Below are 12,446 nucleotides of genomic sequence, written 5' to 3' on the forward strand. Positions count from 1 at the left end.
AATTCTATTTTTAGTTTTTTAAGGAACCTCCATACTGTTCTCCATAGTGGCTTTATGAGTTTACATTCCCACCAACAGTGAAAGAGGGTTCCCTTTGCTCCACACTCTCTCCAGCATTTGTTGTTTGTAGATTTTCTGATGATGCCCATTCTAACTGGTGTGAGGTGATACCTCATTGTAGTTTTGATTTGCATTTCTCTAAAATTACTGATGTTGAGCAGCTTTTCATGTGCTTCTTGGCCATCTGTATGTCTTCTTTGGAGAAAGGTCTATTTAGGTCTTCTGCCCATTTTTGGATTGGGTTGTTTGTTTTTTTAATATTGAGCTGCATGAGCTGTTTATATATTTTGGAGATTAATCCTTTGTCCGTTGATTCGTTTGCAAATATTTTCTCCCATTCTGACCGTTGTCTTTTCATCGTGTTTATGGTTTCCTTTGCTGTGCAAAAGCTTTGAAGTTTTATTAGGTCCCATTTGTTTATTTCCATTACTTGAGGAGGTGGGTCAAAAAAGATATTGCTGTGATTTATATCAAAGAGTGTTCTTCCTATGTTTTCCTCTAAGAGTTTTATAGTGTCTGGTCTTACATTTAGGTCTCTAATCCTTTTTTTTTTTTTTTTTTTGTGGTATGCGGCCTCTCACTGTTGTGGTCTCTCCCATTGCAGAGCACAGGCTCCGGATGCACAGACTCCGTGGCCATGGCTCACGGGCCCAGCTGCTCCGCGGCATGTGGGATCCTCCCGGACCAGGGCACGAACCCATGTCCCCTGCATCGGCAGGCGGATTCTCAACCACTGCGCCACCAGGGAAGCCCAGGTCTCTAATCCATTTTGAGTTTATTTTTGTGTATGGTGTTAGGGAGTGTTCTAATTTCATTCTTTTACATGTAGCTGTCCAGTTTTCCCAGCAACACTTATTGAAGAGACTGTCTTTTCTCCATTGTATATCCTTGCCTCCTTTGTCATAGATTAGTTGACCATAGGTGCGTGGGTTTACCTCTGGGCTTTCTATCTTGTTCCATTGATCTATGTTTCTGTTTTTGTGCCAGTACCATATTGTCTGGATTACTGTAGCTTTGTAGTATAGTCTGAAGTCAGGGAGTCTGATTCCTCCAGCTCTGTTTTTTTCCCTCAAGACTGCTTTGGCTATTCAGGGTCTTTTGTGTCTCCATATAAATTTTAAGATTTATGGTTCTAGTTCCATAAAAAATGCCATAGGTAATTTGATAGGGATTGCGTTGGATCTGTAGATTGCTTTGGGTAGTATAGTCATTTTCACAATATTGATTCTTCCAATACAAGAACATGGTATATCTCTCCATCTGTTGGTATCATCTTTAATTTCTTTTATCAGTGTCTTATAGTTTTCTGCATACAGGTCTTTTGTCTCCCTAGGTAGGTTTATTCCTAGGTATTTTATTCTTTTTGTTGCAGTGATAAATGGGAGTGTGTCCTTAATTTCTCTTTCAGATTATTCATCATTAGTGTATAGGAATGTAAGAGATTTCTGTGCACTAATTTTGTATCCTGCAACTTTACCAAATTCATTGATTAGCTCTAGTAGTTTTCTAGTGGCATCTTTAGGATTCTCTATGTATAGTATCATGTCATCTGCAAACAGTGACAGTTTTACTTCTTCTTTTCTAATTTGTATTCCTTTTATTTCTTTTTCTTCTCTGATTGCCGAGGCTAGGACTTCCAAAACTATGTTGAATAATAGCAGTGAGAGTGGACATCCTTGTCCTATTCCTGATCTTAGAGGAAATGCTTTCAGTTTTTCACCGTTGAGAATGATGTTTGCTGTGGGTTTGTTGTATATGGCCTTTATTATGTTGAGGTAGCTTCCCTCTATGCCCACTTTCTGCAGAGTTTTTATCATAAATTAGTGTTGAAGTTTGTCAAAAGCTCTTTCTGCATCTACTGAGATGATCATACGGTTTTTATTCTTCAATTTGTTAGTATGGTGTATCACATTGATTGATTTGCGTATATTGAAGAATCCTTGCGTCCCTGGTATAAATCCCACTTGATCATGGTGTATGATCCTTTTAATGTGTTGTTGGATTCTGTTTGCTAATATTTTGTTGAGGATTTTTGCGTCTATATTCATCAGTGATATTGGTCTGTAATTTTCTTTTTTTGTAATATCTCTGTCTGGCTTTGGTATCAGGGTGATGGTGGCCTCGTAGAATGAGTTTGGGAGTGTTCCTTCCTCCGCAATTTTTTGGAAGAGTTTGAGAAGGATGGGTGTTAGCTCTTCGCTAAATGTTTGATAGAATTCATCTGTGAAGCCACCTGGTCCTGGACTTTTGTTTTTTGGAAGATTTTTAATCACAGTTTCAATTTCATTACTTGTGATTGGTCTGTTCATATTTTCTATTTCTTCCTGGTTCAGTCTTGGAACTTTATACCTTTCTAAGAATTTGTCCATTTCTTCCAGGTTGTCCATTTTATTGGCATAGAGTTGCTTGTAGTAGTCTCTTAGGATGCTTTGTATTTTTGTGGTGTCTGTTGCAACTTCTCCTTTTTCATTTCTAATTTTATTGATTTGAGTCCTCTCCCTCTTTTTCCTGATGAGTGTGGCTAATGGTTTATCAATTTTGTTTATCTTCTCAAAGAACCAGCTTTTAGTTTTATTGATCTTTGCTATTGTTTTCTTTGTTTCTATTTCATTTATTTCTGCTCTGATCTTTATGATTTCTTTCCTTCTGATAACTTTGGGTTTTGTTTGTTCTTCTTTCTCTAGTTCCTTTAGGTGTAAAGTTAGATTATTTACTTCAGATTTTTCTTGTTTCTTGAGGTAGGCTTGTATAGCTATAAACTTCCCTCTTAGAACTGCTTTTGCTGCACATCATAGGTTTTGGATCATCATGTTTTCATTGTCATTTGTCTCTAGGTATTTTTTGATTTCCTCTTTGATTTCTTCAGTGATCTCTTGATTATTTAGTAACATAGTGTTTAGCCTCCATGTGTTTGTGTTTTTAACGTTTTTTCCCCCGTAATTCATTTCTAATCTCATAGTGTTGTGGTCAGAAAAGATGCTTCATATGATTTCAATTTTCTTAAATTTACTGAGGCTTGATTTGTGACTCAGGATGTGATCTATCCTGGAGAATGTTCCATGTGCACCTGAGAAGAAAGTGTAATCTGGTGTTTTTGGATGGAATGTCCTATAAATATCAATTAAATCTATCTGGTCTATTGTGTCATTTAAAGCTTCTGTTTCCTTATTTATTTTCATTTTGGATGATCTGTCCATTGGTGTAAGTGAGGTGTTAAAGTTCCCCACTATTATTGTGTTACTGTCGATTTCCTCTTTTATGGCTGTTAGCAGTTGCCTTATCTATTGAGGAGCTCCTATGTTGGGTACATATATACTTATAATTGTTATATCTTCTTCTTGGATTGATCCCTTGATCATCATGTAGTGTCCTTCCTTGTCTCTTGTAACATTCTTTATTTTGAAATCTATTTTATCTGATATAAGAATTGCTACTCCAGCTTTCCTTTGATTTCCATTTGCATGGAATATCTTTTTCCATCCCCTCCCTTTCAGTCTGTATATGTCCCTAGGTCTGAAGTGGGTCTCTTGTAGACAGCATATATATGGTTCTTGTTTTTGTATCCATTCAGCAAGCCTGTGTCTTTTGGTTGGAGCATTTAACCCATTCACGTTTAAGGTAATTATCAATATGTATGTTCCTATGACCATTTTCTTAATTGTTTTGGGTTTGTTTTTGTAGGTCCCTTTCTTCTCTTGTGTTTCCCACTTAGAGAAATTCCTTTAGCGTTTGTTGTAGAGCTGGTTTGGTGGAGCTGAATTCTCTTAGCTTTTCCTTGTCTGTAAAGCTTTTGATTTCTCCATTGAATCTGAATGAGACACTTGCCAGGTAGAGTAATCTTGGTTGTAGGTTCTTCCCTTTCATCACTTTAAGTATATCATGTGCCTCCCTTATGGCTTGTAGAGTTTCTGCTGAGAAATCAGCTGTTAACCTTACGGGAGTTCTCTTGTATGTTATTTGTTGTTTTCAATAATTTTTCTTTGTCTTTAACTTTTGCCAATTTGATTACTATGTGTCTTGGCATGTTTCTCCTTGGGTTTATCCTCTGTGGGACTCTCTGAACTTCCTGGACTTGGGTGGCTATTTCCTTTCCCATGTTAGGGAAGTTTTTGACTATAATCTCTTCAAATATTTTCTTGGGTACTTTCTCTCTCTCTTTTCCTTCTGGGACCCCTATAATATGAATGTTGTTGCATTTAATGTTGTCCCAGAGGTCTCTTAGGCTGTCTTCATTTCTTTTCATTCTTTTTTCTTTATTCTGTTCCGCAGCAGTGAATTCCACCATTCTGTCTTCCAGGTCACTTATCTGTTCTTCTGCCTCAGTTATTCTGCTATTGATTCCTTCTAGTGTAGTTTTCATTTCAGTTATTGTATTGTTCATCTCTGTTTGTTTGTTCTTTAATTCTTCTAGGTCTTTGTTAAACATTTCTTGCTTCTTCTCGATCTTTGCCTCCATTGTTTTTCTGAGGTGCTGGATCATCCTCACTATCATTGTTCTGAATTCTTTTTCTGGAAGGTTGCCTATCTCCACTTCATTTAGTTATTTTTCTGGGGTTTCATCTTGTTCCTTCATCTGATACATAGCCCTCTGCCTTTTCATCTTGTCTATCTTTCTGTGAACATGATTTTTGTTCCACAGGCTGCAGGATTGTAATTATTCTTGCTTCTGCTGTCTGCCCTCTGGTGGATGAGGCTATCTAAGAGGCTTGTGCAGGTTTCTTGATGGGAGGGACTGGTGGTGGGTAGAGCTGGGTGTTGCTCTGGTGAGCAGAGCTCAGTAAAACTTTAATCCATTTAACTGCTGATGGGTGGGGCTGGGTTCCTTCCCTGCTGGTTGTTTGGCCTGAGGCGACCCAACACTGGAGCCTCTCCAGGCTCTTTGGTGGGGCTAATGGCAGACTCTGGGAGGGCTGACACCAAGGAGCACTTCCCAGAACTTCCACTGCCAGTGTCTTTGTCCCCACAGTAAGCCACAGCCACCCCCCCACCTCTGCAGGAGACCCTCCAACACTAGCAGGTAGGTCTGGTTCAGTCTCCCCTGGGTTCACTGCTCCTTCCCCTGGGTTCCGATGCACACACTACTTTGTGTGTGCCCTCCAAGAGTGGAGTCTCTGTTTCCCCCAGTCCTGTCGAAGTCCAGCATCAAATCCCACTAGTCTACAAAGTCTGATTCTCTAGGAATTCCTCTTCCCATTGTCAGACCCCCAGGTTGGGAAGCCTGATGTGCTCAGAACCTTCACTCCAGTGGGTGGACTTCTGTGGTATAAGTGTTCTCCAGTCGGTGAGTCATACACCCAGCAGTTATGGGATTTGATTTTGCTGTGATTGCGCCCCTCCTACCATCTCATTGTGGCTTCTCCTTTGTCTTTGGATGTGGGGTATCTTTTTTGGTGAGTTCCAGTGTCTTCCTGTCGATGATTGTCCAGCAGCTAGTTGTGATTCTGGTGTTTTCACAAGAGGGAGTGAGAGCTTGTCCTTCTACTCTGCCATCTTGGTTCCCCTTTGTGAATTCTTGCTCTTATACACAAAGACACCGGAATTCCTATCCCCTGATCCTCTCTCCAGCCTGTTCTCTTGGTGTAGGTTTGGTTATCCCAAGGAAGGTCCACTCTTGTAGCTTCACTCTCAGGGCGCTGAATGCCACAACATCTTGAGTCTTAAAGTCAGGTAGCATAAATCCTGACTTTGTTACTACTTTTCAAAAATTTTAGACTATTCTAGGTTAATTGCATTTCCAAATACATTTGGAAAATTCAAAATCAAAATTCTTGTTGATTTCTAATTTATAAAGTGTGTTGGGATTTTGATAGATATTGCATTTAATCTATATATCAGTTTGGGTAAATTAACATCTCAACAATATTGAGTGTTCTAATCCATGAACATGGTATATCTCTTCATATATTTAGATATCTAAAATTTTTCTCTTAATAATATTGTTAGTTTTCCAAGTACAGATCTTGTACATATTTTCTTAAATATATGCCTAAATATTTCATGTTATTGTTAATCGTACTTTAAAATATCATTTCCCAACTGCTTGTTGCTTGTATCTAGAAATGCAATTTATTTTTATCTTTTGACCTTGCATCCTGCAATTCTGCTACGCTAGTTTATTGATTTTAGTAGTTTCTTTTCTGTGTTCCTTAGAATTTTCTGTGTACATGATTAGGTCTTCTGCAAATAAAAACAGGGTTTTTTTTCCCCCATTCTTTAACTACAGGTTGTTCACAGATTCTCTTTATCAGATTTTAAAAGATCCCATTTGTTCCTAATTTTCTTCAAGTTTTTAACGTGAACATGGTGTTGAATTCTGTCAAATATTTTTCTAGAGCTATTAATATCATCATATGGATTTTCTTCTTTATTCTGTTAATGTGGTGAATTATATTATTTGATTTTCACATGTCGCTTTCCTGGAATAAACCTCACTTGGTCATAGTGTATTACCATTTTTATATATTGCTGTACTCAATTAGCTAAATTTTTTTTGGAAGATACTTACATCTATCTTTGTGAGGGATATTGGTTAGTAGTCTTCTTTTCCTAAATGGCTTTACCTGGTTTTAGCACTGTATCATTGTAACACTAGCCTCATAAAATGTACTCCTTTCTCCTTCGTTTTCTGGAAGAATTTGTGCAGGACTGGTATTATTTCTTCCTTAAATATTTTGTAGAATTCAACAGTGAAACCATCTAAGCCTTGGAGTTTTCTTTTTGGAAAGATTTTTAATTATGAATTTAAGTTTTAATAGATATAGGGATATTCAGATTTTCTACTTTTTTCTTATGTCAGTTTTGGCAATTTATGTCTATCAAGGAATTTGTCCCTCTCATCTAAGTTGTCTGATTTATTAGAATAAAGTGGTTCATAATATTCACGTTACTCTTTTAATGTCTGCAGGATCTGTAGTGATATTCCTTCTTTCATTCCTGATATTAGGAATTTGTGTCACATTTTGCTACTTCTTGCCAGGTCTGGTCATTTCTTTATTGGATGCTAAATATGGTAAATTTTATGTTGTTGACTGAGTGAATTTTCTTGTCTTTCTTTAATGAATGTTGAGCTTTGTCCTGGTAGGCAGTAAGTTATTTGGGGTTCAGTTTGACACCTTCGATCCTTGTTTATAAGGTTTCTAAGGGTAAGTCTAAGTTAGCATTTATTGTAGGGCTATTTTACAGTAAAATAAGGTGTGGCCTTTTGGGGTTCTATTGTGATGTCCCAAGTGATCAACAAGGTCTTTGCAGTTTGGCTGGTGGGAACTCTAGGGTTCCAGCCCTGTGTGAACTGTAAGAACTATTCAGGTCACAGCTTCCTGGTTACTATTTGCCCAATCTTTGAAGTTTTACCCTATGTATAAACACCCTGGGACTTCCCTCATTCTCCAATGGGTAAGATTCCACGCTCCCAATGCAGGGGGCCCAGGTTCAATCCCTGGTCGGGGAACTAGATCCTGCGTGCATGTCGCAACTAAGAGTCCGCATGCTGCAACTAAAACCCGTTGCAGCCAAAATAAATAAATAAGTCTTAAAAAAAAAAGATCACAATCCTGCTCTTTGTTTGGAATCAGAAAACAGTTGTTTCATATATTTTGTCCAGCTTCTAGTTGCTTACAGAAGGAGGTGTTCAGTGGTACTCCAACATGATTGGAAACAGAAGACTCTCTGTGCAATTTTTAGCTACTATGGACAGGTGAATACTCTATCACATAAGGTAGTCAGGATAACCATGAGGACCAAAAGAGAAATCACATATCAGGATTATTATTTTAATTCACAGTGGAAATTTTCCTTTTACCTGCTCACTCATAATGTGGGGGAAATATGCTACTTACTTTGCACAGTCCTTTTATATGCAGATCCAGCACAACAAGCAGAATGAAGTGTGGAAAATAGAATACATGTGAGGTAGCTTTGGTCCCAATAACGAGAAAAATCTGACGTGAGGTCAGATTACCCCATTTGTTGGGAAGGAGGTCTGTGATTTGTTATTTGGTAGACTTCATTTTTCAGGAAGGCAGTCTAATGGAGAGCTGACCCAGAAAGACCTAGCTTTTAGCTGGCAAAAATTAGCTCTAGTTAGTCATAGAGCTTCAATACAATTATGGTTTAGTAGAAGGAGCACTAGTGTCAAAGACAAACAGCCTTGGGCTGAATCTTGAATTTTTTTTTTTTTGCGCGGTATGTGGGCCTTATTGTTGTGGCCTCTCCCGTTGCGGAGCACAGGCTCCGGACGCGCAGGCTCAGCAGCCATGGCTCACGGGCCCAGCCGCTCCACGGTATGTGGGATCTTCCCAGACCGGGGCACGAACCCGTGTCCTCTGCATTGGCAGGCGGACTGTCAACCACTGCGCCACCAGGGAAGCCCTTGAATTTTGTTTTTTAAAATTTATTTATTTTAGTTATTTATTTTTGGCTTTGTTGGTTCTTCATTGCTGCGCTCGGGCTTTCCCTAGTTGCAGCGAGGAGGGGCTGCTCTTCGTTGAGGTGCACAGGCTTCTCATTGCGGTGGCTTCTCTTGTTGCGGAGCACAGGCTCTAGGCACGTGGGCTTCAGTAGTTGTGGCACGTGGGTTCAGTAATTGTGGCTCACGGGCTCTAGAGAGCAGGCTCAGTAGTTGTGATGCATGGGCTTAGTTGCTCCACGGCATGTGGGATCTTTTGGGACTAGGGCTCGAACCTGTGACCCCCGCATCGGCAGGCGGATTTTTAACCACTGCACCACCAGGGAAGCCCCAGACTTGGGTTGAATCTTGACTCTACAACTTCCTAGTTTTGACATGACTGAGGACCTCAGTTTTTTTTTGTTTTTTGTTTTATTTTTTGCTGTAAAATAGGAATTTTATCATTAGATTGTTGTAAGGTCATGTATGTCAAGCAATTAGCACAAGCCCTGCACACAGGGTACACAGAGTACATGTAACTCTACTAATGGTAATTTGAATAGACACCTCACCAAAGAAGATGTACAGATGGCAGATAAGTGTATGAAAAGATGCTCAACATCATATGTCATTAGGGAATTGCAAATTAAAACAACAACAAGGTTCCACTGTACAACTATTGTTGTATATGGCTAAAATCCAAAACACTGACAACACACCAAATGCTGACAAGAATGTGGAGCCACAGGAACTCACATTCACTGTATGGCAATGCAAAATAGTACTGCCACTTTGAAAGACAGTTTGGCAGTTTCTTACAAAAGTAAACATACACTTACCATATGATCCAGCAATCACAATCTTTGGTATTTACCCAGATGAATTGAAAACTTATGTACAAACAAAAATCTGTACATGAATGTTTATTGTAGTTTTATTCATAATTGCCAAAACTTGGGAGCAACCAAGATGTTTTTCAATAGGTGAATGGATAAACAAACCAACAGTAAATCCATACAGTGGAATATTACTCAGCAATAAAAAGAAACAGGCTATCAAACCACAAAAAATATAGAGGAAGCTTAAGTGCCTATAGTTAAATGAACAAAGCAATATGAAAAGACAACATACTATTAATATATGATTCTAACTATATGACATTCTGGAAAAGGCAAAACTATGAAAAAAAAAGTGAAAAGGTTAGTGGTTGCCAGAGGCTCAGGAGAGGGAGAGAGGGATGAATAGGTAGAGCACAGGGGATTTTTAGGCAGTGAAACTATTCTATATGATACTGTAATAGTGGATATATGTCATTTTACATTTGTCAAAATCCATAGAATGTACAACACAAAGAGTGAGCACTAATGTAAACTGTGGATGTCAGTTAATAATATATCAATATCAGCTCATCAGTTATAACAAATGTACCACAGTAATGCAAGATGTTGAGGATAGGGGAAACTGTGTGGGGAGAGGTGAAGGGATATATGGGAACTCTCTGTACTTGCTGCTCACTTTTTCTGTTATCCTAAAACTGCACTAAAAACTAAAGTCAATTCAAAAATCAGTAGTGGCAAAATGATAAAATTATATAAGTGGAGAACAATTTAGTGGTTATCAAGGGTTAGAGATGGTGGTGGACAAGGGGGAAAAGAAGTAATGTGACTATAAAGGGGATAACACAAGGGTGATGTGATTATAGAATAGCTCTGTATCTTGATTGCAGTGGTGGCTACATGAATCTACACATTGGATTATATGGCATAGAACTATACACACACATTGTACCAATGTCAATTTCCTGGTTTTATTATTGTGCTAATGTGAGATGTAATGGGGAAACTGGGTGAAGAGTACACAGGACTTCTGAGGACTATCTTTGCAACTTCCTGGGAATTTACAATTGCATAATAATAAAAAGTTTTTTAAGAATAAATATCATGGGCTTCCCTGGTGGCGCAGTGGTTGAGAGTCCACCTGCCGATGCAGGGGACACGGGTTCGTGCCCCGGTCCGGGAGACCCCACATGCCGCAGAGCGGCTGGGCCCGTGAGCCATGGCCGCTGAGCCTGCGCGTCCGGAGCCTGTGCTCCGCAATGGGAGAGGCCACAACAGTGAGAGGCCCGCGTACCGCTAAAAAAAAAAAAAAAAAAAAAAAAATAGAATAATAAAAAAAGAATAAATATCATAACCAAGAGGAGTCTAAGTAAACATGAATGTTAAATGCCATATAGCTGTACCACAATGTTCAGTGCAGCACTGTTTACAATAGCCAGGACATGGAACCAACCTAAATGTCCATTGACAGATGAATGGATAAAGAAGATGTGGCACATATATATGATGGAATATTACTCAGCCATAAAAAGAAATGAAATTGAGTTATTTGTAGTGAGGTGGATGGACCTAGAGTGTGTCATACAGAGTGAAGTAAGTCAGAAAGAGAAAAACAAATACTGTATGCTAACACATATATATGGAATCTAAAAAAATAAATGGTACTGATAAACCTAGTTGCAGGGTAGTAATAAAGATGTATACATAGAGAATGGACTTGAGGGCACGGGGTGTGAGTGGGAAGCTGGGGCAAAGTGAGAGTAACATCGGCATATATATACTACCGAATGTAAAATAGCTAGTGGGAAGCAGCAGCATAGCACAGGAAAATCAGCTCAGTGTTTTGCGATGACCTAGAGGGGTGGGATAGGGAGAATGGGAGGGAGGCTCAAGAGGGAGGGGATATGGGGACATATGTATGCATATGGCTGATTCACATTGGTGTACAACAGAAAGTAACACAGTATTGTGAAGCAATTATACTCCAATAAAGACCTATTTAAAAAAATGCCATGTAGCATCCTGGATGGGATCGTAGAAGAGAAAAAGGACATTAGGGAAAAACAGGACATCTGAATAAAGTATGGACTTTAGTTAATAATAATACATCCATAGTGGTTTATTAGTTGTGACAAATGTACCATACTAATGTAAGATGTTAATAATAGGGGATTAGATGTGGAGTGTAAGGGAACTCTCTGTTCTATCTTTGCAGTAATTCTGCAAATTAAAATTATTCAAAAATAAAAAGTTTATTTAAAAATAAGAAATAAATAGTGGCAAGCTAATAAGAACATAAGTCCAAGTACTTAATGACATATCCAGAATATATAAAGAATTCCTACAAATCAGAAAAAAAAAAAAAGACAATTTAAAAATCTACAAAAGTCTGGGGGCTTCCCTGGTAGCTCAGTGGTTAAGAATCTACCTGCCAATGCAGGGGACATGGGTTCAAGCCCTGCTCCGGGAAGATCCCACATGCTGCAGAGCAACTAAGCCCATGCACCACAGCTACTGAACCTGTGCTCTAGAGCCCATGAGCCACAACTACTGAGCCCAAATGCCACAACTACTGAAGCCCGTGTGCCTAGAGCCCATGCTCCGCAACAAGAGAAGCGACTGCAATGAGAAGCCCGCACACCACAATGAAGAGTAGCCCCTGCTTGCCACAACTAGAGAAAGCTCGAATGCAGCAACGAAGACCCAGTGCAGCCAAAAGTTAAATAAATAAATAAATAAAATTTGAAAATAAATAAATAAATCCATGCACTGGAATGCTACACTGAAATGAAAAATAACACTATCGATGCGGAAGAATCTCCCTGACAGTGCTGAATGAAAGAAGTCACACACAGATACAGTATATATTGTATGACTCCATTTATATTTAAATTCAAAAGTATAGGGACTTCCCTGGTGGTCCAGTGGTTAACAATCTGCATTCCAATGCAGGGGACAGGGGTTGGATTCCTGGTTGGGGAACTAAGATCCCACATGCCGCAGGGCAACTAAGCCCAAGCACCACAACTAGAGAGCCCACGAGCTGCAAAGAAGAGCCTGCGTGCTTCAGTGAAAGCAGCTAAGACCCAATGCTGCCGAATAAATAAATAAATAAATAAATAAAATTTTTTTAAAATTCAAAAGTATACAAAACTAATCAATGGTTG

The sequence above is a fragment of the Kogia breviceps genome, chromosome 7 (genome assembly GCF_026419965.1).
Source record: "Kogia breviceps isolate mKogBre1 chromosome 7, mKogBre1 haplotype 1, whole genome shotgun sequence".
In the NCBI taxonomy this organism is placed as follows: domain Eukaryota; kingdom Metazoa; phylum Chordata; class Mammalia; order Artiodactyla; family Physeteridae; genus Kogia; species Kogia breviceps.